Source organism: Diuraphis noxia, unplaced genomic scaffold (assembly GCF_037042655.1).
Source record: "Diuraphis noxia isolate RWA-SAM2 unplaced genomic scaffold, SU_Dnox_SAM2 contig0002, whole genome shotgun sequence".
NCBI classification, from domain to species: Eukaryota; Metazoa; Arthropoda; class Insecta; order Hemiptera; family Aphididae; genus Diuraphis; species Diuraphis noxia.
This window is the reverse complement of record NW_028301712.1, coordinates 10,509,705-10,518,280: the sequence shown is the minus strand read 5'-3', so window position 1 is coordinate 10,518,280 and position 8,576 is coordinate 10,509,705.

Genomic DNA, 8,576 nt, shown 5'->3' with positions numbered 1-8,576 from the left:
AATATAATTTTATTATTTATAGAGTAATAAAATTGAATATAATTTAATACGGTGACGCTATATTGAAGCCTCATAGTTATTACAATTGTTACGACGTTACACACAAGTTCCCCTTCGTTTACGAACGTGATCTTTACAACCGTTAAAAAATTCTGGTTACTCCTAGATATGCCTAGGCATATACTATATTACACTACACCTCTATATGCATACTAAAATATGTCAGTATAATATGTTTATTGTAATTATTGCTTTGTAGTAACAACGAGATCATGTCATAATAATATGCGTTATTCTATGATGATTACCAGTTATTTCTATAGGAATATTCCTATTACAGGAAAACGAAACATCAATATTATTGTTTAAAATAAACAAATATAATATACACGATTATATTGTATAGCCCATATATTATTGTAGGCGTAACGCCGTTCATTCCAATTTGTGTTTTTTATTTTTACGTAAAAAACGACCCAAGTTTTATACGTAAAATAATAAATTATGATTATAGGTTGTACGTCGAAAATACAACGCCATTAATTGACTATTGATCATTTGTTTGTAACATGCGTGTGGCGTGAGATTATTGTAGTTATAACCGCACTATATGTTCATAATAGGTACATTATAATGTACAATGTACCTAAATTTCTAATGATTATGAAAATATGACAAATTATGTTTTCAGTGGACAATTTGAGTTCAAATTCAAATTATTATTATTATTTTTGTTATTATAGATATAGGTGGTATATGTATATGTAGAAACGGTATATAATTAATTATTATACAACTTAATTATTGATAATCGAATTATTGTAACATAATAATATGCGGATGACACTTGTTTGCTATTAACAGATAATTCGAGAATTTCAATTCATAAAAACTCAATCAATGAACTAAAAAAAGTAAAGTTTATTTATTTGACTATAAATATAGTTTATTATCATTAAATATTTCAAAAAACTTTTTATGACCTTTAGCAGGTATATAATTATAATATTAAAATCCTTCATATCTTTTGATGATCTCATTATATATGTTCGAAATAACTGTCGGTTTAGCTCTAACAACTATTAAAATGGAATTTACATACAAACAATATTTATAGCGATTCTTTTCATCGATTCATATATTGTTCCAACTTAAAAATATCCATACATCATACATAACATATATATTATATACGTTTAACCTTTAATCAAACTGTTTTTCAATATGAATGTTTAGTGAGAGCGGACAAACCTAAAATGTCGTAAAACTCCGTTATACATCTTCAACAAAATAATATATTAGAATTAGAATTTGTTTAGACAAAAAAAAATGTGAAAGGGTCATCACATAAAAAATGATAAGGATTTTAATGTACTTTTAATGAAAAAGAAAATAATTAAAATGTATGTTTATATACAGAGTGTAACAGGTCTATTTGACTGATGGTTGTAGTGTGCATAAGTGATGCTAAATAATGATAAAATATAAGTATTTATCATTGATTGCCTACCTTTTAATGATAACAAAACACTTATTGCAAGAAATAAATTTGAATTTAACAAACTTTGAAAATTGTTTAAAAATCGTACCTATGACCTACCCAAATTAAAAGTTTTAAACGCCAAAACTGTTTTTAAATACTTATTTATAAATTAGTTATCTTGGATTATAAGAAAAAATGTATTACAAAATTTAAATAATTTAATTTTAGTTGTAAAAAAATAAAATAAAATATAACATATGACAATTATAGCGCAGAGTTCTATAAATCATTACAAAAAAAAAACTTACAAATATTGAATAGAAAAAAGTTATGGCATTAGTCAAATACACCTGTTACACCGGACACCCTGTATAGTTTCTTTCAAAAAATGTTTTATTCTATTTAATTTTTGTGAGCGGGGATATAATCCTTCCTAACTCAGCGTTGTGTGATTTTCAGACACCAATGCACAAGAGTTCGACTCATCAAAAGCTGATCCGTTGTTTTTAATTATCGGTTTACGGGATAACTTTTTAATTGATTCGGAAATTCGAATAAAAAACTTTGAATATTTTATCTGTTTGACACTAGCTGGTGTATTATAATTTATAACATATAGGCACTGCAGGGTTATTCAAAATGGTTCATCTGGTTTCAAAAGGTTATACAATTCTACTTTAATTACGATACATTCATATGTTAAATATAAGAATAATTTATTTAATTTAGTTTATGGTACTTATTAATAATTTATATGAATTCCCTTGGTTATATGAGCAACATGTTATAGAGCACGATAATCAAATTTCTGCTATCCTTAATTAAAAGTCGCACGAGTACCCATAATTATTATTAATTAAGCAGTGAATATTTTAATAAAAAAATAAGAATATTTTTTTCATGAAAACCTATAATTGTATTCTATATAATATTATACATAAATATTATTGTATTATTATAATATATTGATATTTATATCTATGTAATATAATTAATATAATTTAAAATATTACTATAGACATGTTTAAAAGATTCATTATTTCAATTGTTTTACAAATATTTATGCATCAATAAATTAGTAAAATAAATCTTCTCTCAATTTTTATCTATAATATTATACATTTGAAAAATGAATATCCGGTTATTATTACGTGTCAGTAAAGTGCCTACCTGCACTATATATTGATTGATTTTTTAGTTTTAAAAATTAATCTTTATGTTCAAATTATCAAAGTCCATAATACTATATAAATAATGTATTTAATTATTTGATAACTGCAGCATTTCAATTTCAGTATTTATTTTATAAGTATTATTAATAATACAAACACAATAAAAACGGTAGATATTTATAAAAAGTAGATATTTTTTATTGACTGCCGCATTATGAATATTATAATAATAACCATACAAATTTAATATTTTTGTTGTAACATTTCAATGTATAATTATTTATATGATATTATATTAGTATAGGTAGCCATAAGTTTTAACACAATTTTCTAAATCACATTATACTCATTAGTTTATGTGAATCAGAAAAATCTATTTTTACAACAATTATATAGTGTAATAATAAGAACCTTCTATGAATTGTTCTATATTAGTCTACAGGGAACTGTAACATTTTGATTTATATAACTGTCTAATATAAATTATATTATATTATTATATAAATGTATTATTTTTTGGACATTTATTTACTTTTTCGATGTATATAGGTAACTTGAGTACAATTTAGTGAAGTAAAAAAACAATCGTAACTATATTATGATCTAAATTACGAGTTATGTGTAGTAATAATACGCGCTCGTCAATCGCCGAGTCCGTATTTTGTATACATGGCTGTCAAGATTATATTATAGTTACCAATGCTATTTTAATAAAAAAAAAATTGAAATACAATAGAGTTACCTATTCGACAGGAGGACGAATGACAATATTTTTCAGCCAAGAAAATAATTTGTAAATATATATTATATCATCGTTTACCTATGCATATTTTACGAATACATTATGTTAAATTGTCTTTAGTCAGTATTTATATATTATATATAGTATTATGTATTTTTCAGCCCCTTTCAAACAAGATGTACTTTATTAACCTTACAAGCAGCTGATATAGCGAAAGTGAAGTCTTACCATCATGTAGGTATAGTAAGCACACATTTTGAGTAAATGTCAACCTACTCGACCTTATTTGGTTTTATAGTGCACAGTTATTATATTACAATATTGAGTCGGCCGTCCTGTTAAAAAGAACTAATAATAATAAGTATTTTTATTTTTCCACAGTTATGCTTTTTACTGTACCTGCCTATTCTATACGCACATCGTCCAAAATATCATCTTTAAAATGGAACTATTTCCAAAACCGTAATCGCATCGATTAAAAAACACTTCAAAATATTTTGAATATGAAATGATCTCAATGTAGGCTTTTGCAATTGGTTTTATAAATATTAGGTTCTTATCTATTTCATTATTATGCTAAAAAATAAATCATATTTCCCGAAAGTATAGATACCAGCATAGACCTTGTACTACTATAGCGATATATATTGGAAATTTTGTATTCATATTTCCGATTGTGTACAGTGCGCACTGTATGTGAGACTAAATCAGGGGCATTAGCACGGGCCTGGGACTCGTTGACCTCTGACGACTGGTCCACTCATTGATAATATCCTACTCAATTCGAAAATAAAACACTTCTGTAGTTATACATAATTTATTAAGTATTATGAGCTATAAAGTGTTATGAATTTTATGTTACATTGACAGCAGAAGTTTCCAGTGGCGGAACTACATATGATTGAAGGTGGGATTATCAACGGGGCTCATCGTGAAAGGGGCCTCAGCGCCTCGCAGCAAAATTATGTACTTTAAAAAAAAAATTTCGGTTCAAGTAAATAAAACCATTGCATACTGAAATAATACAAAGTATACTGATAAGTGATTACTGATTACTAAACGTGTATATGGTTAATCATACACCACCATAGTATTTAGTAGGTACTATTATTAATTTGAATAATAATATTGTCATATTGTCTTATTGCGATATGCGGGCATGCGGCGGTGATACACGGTAACTCGGAGTGGAGCCTATATAATAATAGCTGGTATACTAAATTATATAAGTAGATTATATACCTACTACGGTCTACGGCCCAAGAAAGAAATTATTTTTTTCATTTCATTCTAACGATTTCAATATAAGAGTGGTGTTATTGGGTGTTTGACCTTTGACGGTGTATGGTGTCAGAAACAACGTCCAAGTTACTTAGGTTAGTAGTCTTACAATTATTTTGCATTGAAAGACAACATTAAATTGTGATTAGTATATAATCATTGTCGTCATTGGTGTTACGTAAATACTAGAAATTTAATATTAATCATTAAAACTAATGGTTTAGGACATATTTATATATTATTTGTATATTTCATCTACATAATCTACATAATATATTAAATTTTAAAGAAAATTAAATAACCTTATAATTTAAAATTTTATAAAAAGTAGTTAGTACAATCTCGTGAGTTGTCATATTACTTTTAATAAATATATCGTGAACGCGATTGTCACTTATTATAATATATTATACATTTTATTCATATTTTTAACGGAGGCTTGACTGTTTTTCTTGACTCGCATTTAATATTTTTATACCTCCATCGAGAATCACTACATATTATTATTATTATCGTTATTGGTGAAGACGTTTACTCAAAACCGTAGCAGAAAAAAAATCATTTTCATTGTAAATAAAATATTATTATTACTCTTTCCAAAATTATAATTCAATAAATGATTAATTTACTATAAATATATATATATAGGTATTTTTATTGCATACAAATAAACAGCCCAAGGTTTAGAAATTTAAATTACAGATATAGGGCCTCCAAAAAAATTGTATCCACGGGCCTCAATGATCGTAGTTCCGCAACTGGAAGTTTCCAAAACACATCCAACAAGGTTATTGAAACATTGTTGACTTGTTTGGAGCTCTCTCTGACTTTTTCTCCCCTTTAAAAGTTTTTACTATCCCACGTAACATTTTTTTCACATCGATAGCATTACATTTTTACTGTCAACAATATGTCAGTATCCAACAGGTCTATTTAAATATTGTTGGCTATGTTTTTAATAGTTCTGCCAACAATGCCAACATTAATACGCCCCTTACGCCTTACGCGTAAACCTATCTTTACCAACTAACACCCTTGCATGCAGTAGGTAAGGTTAGGAAAGTTAATGTAAATTATTGACTTTGACAAGTTGAGTTAATTCAATTAAATCACCTTCAATTAAAGCTAACAAAAATTAGTTTATCTCGATAAGTTTAAAGTTAAGATGGAAAATAAAATAAACTTAACTCAGCTAAAAACCAAAATTTTTTATTTTTTTCAAACTACAATATTTATAAATATATAATATATTATATTTAAATACATATCAGATTAATATTAGAAAATAAATTACCGAAATCGAAAAAAAATCAACAATTCTATTAGTTCCACAAATGATGCGAAAAGAAAATTAACTCTGCACAATAATAATGACACCTAATTTTACAAAGTTAAGCTGAAACAACAACAATTTACTGAATAAGTTAATAAGTTAAAAACAAAAATATTTAACTAGTTAGGTTAAAAAGTATAACATTTTTAATTTATTTTATGCTCACCTTTGGTAGTAGGCAACCGAAAATAGTTAATAATATTATGATTCATTGCAATTACTACAGGTTCTAGTCTGTATACAGATACAAATAAATATGCAATCAATCAGGTATTTTTTTTAATCCATTAAAACAATTTAAAAATTAGTTGATTGTTTATTAAATTGATAATATTTACATTTCTTAAATCATAAACATTTTATTGATTCAGTCATTTAATATTATTAAACTAAATATATTTTAATTAAATTCAATAATAACCATTTTGTAAAAATAATTTAGTTTTTGTAAGTCCAACAATATTTATGCATTAAATTAATAATGTATTTTATAAAATTAACAAAATTACAAGTTATTTTAACAAAATTTTGATCAACATACCATGTAAATATTAGTTATAATAAAAAAAAAAATTATTAAATCAAATAATTTGTGAATTCTTATTTTAACAAATATCTAATCTTAATATCAATAATCATTTTGTTGACCCAATATTAACAATGATATTATTAATTTAATCTATATTTGTGTTAAAATTACTGGTATATTTTGTTCAGTGATAGTCGCTATAGGAAGATGGCTATGTAATTCGATACTCTTATGTAGTATATAGATATACATATATTTTTATACATCTATCAACTATCTTAATTAAGTTATTACCCACTTATTATAGTCAAGCGCATTTTTAATTTTGTACTTTTGTATTCATTTAATTTATTTTAATGTTTAAAAATACAATATTTTTCAACCAATTCAAACAATCAAAAGCGTGTTACATATAATCAGGCATAAATGCATAATCACATAAACTAACCAATAATTCTCATATTATACTTACCGCATCCATAGAAAATTAAATATAAATATAAATAAATAGATCCTGACGACGAATTACAGTGGTCGCCGCTTATAGTGTTCACTGGTTATAAGAAACAGCCGCTTATATAGTGATAAAAAATGCCAGGAACGAAATAAACAGCCGTAATAAGCTTACAGTGTTTAGGTTTTCGGTTATTATGATCAGAAATATAAAATATAATTTACAATAATATCACCTTATTTTGTGTACAGGGAAAACGATTACGAATGACAATTATCTTAATTGTAAACTTTAATCCAGCTAATCTTATCTAATGTAACCCACGTAATGAGTGAAACCGTTTTTGTTCTCACAAGCACCGATATTTTACACTTTATACGCAGTTTGTTTTCGTCCGTCGTTCAGTGTACTGTATGTATAGAATAAAAATAAAAATATTAACATTATAATAAATAAAATATAATAATACTAGATAAATATAATTTTGATATTTAAATGTTTTTACGTTATTTTCTATCTGTTTTCAGCTTATAGTGATTTTCGGTTATAGAGATCAAAGTACTCTTGAACTAATGTGATCACTATAATATCAAAGCATAAACATCTGAAGCCAATTTATGAAGCATTTTTGATTTTTATATCAATGTATCTATGGAAATCATAATTTTGGTTTTTTTTTCTTGTTTAAAAAGGTTAAGTAGCTAAGGTAATTTTTCTCAAATCGATAGTAGATGAACTTCGGTCCAATATGACTCGTAAATAGTTTATAAAATTGTGACCAATGTTTAGTATTTATGTATGATTGTATGAATGAAAATATGTATTATTTTAAAATTAATAATTAATATTGTTTTGTTAACATTAATTCAGCTTGCGTAGTTGCGTTCTTGCAGACCAAATATAGAAATACTGCGTGCGCCTTAAGTAGCTCAAACAGTCAAAACTCCCGTGCCAGATTATATGAACAATCACTAAACATTTTTTAATAAATCGATAGTGAGCTTATGGTATCCTAAACATGATTTAGCGCCTTAGTGGCCCATCGCTCATGAATGGCCAATTAAATTTTAATGAAACATTGAATTAATCAAATTTTTTTAAGTAGCTCGACTACAGCTTCCGTGCCTTGTGTAGAGAATATTAGATCACAGTATTATTATGAACGCCAGTATGAATGGACTATTGTGTTCTGTTATGTTATGTTACTAGACTAACTTGTCTACCAGACCGATATCCAGCCGCCCTGTCTTTTATATATAAGTGTATAACCGAATACCGAGATAAGAGTGATAAAACGCCTATTTAGAACTTAAAAGCGTCTATATACTGTATTATATTATTAAGTGCAAAAAATAATGCTACATATATTTTATTAAAGTGATGGGCATACCTATAACAGTAGTATTATATATATTTATATATACAGTGGTGTATACAGGGGGATTGTAACCCCCCCCCCCCCCCCCCCCCAAAAAAAAAAAAAAATGTCTTCGAAAAAAATAATAATAATAGTTTGAAAAAAGAATAAAGTGCAATTACACATTCCAATGTAGTATGTATATAATAAAAGCTCTATCTATGG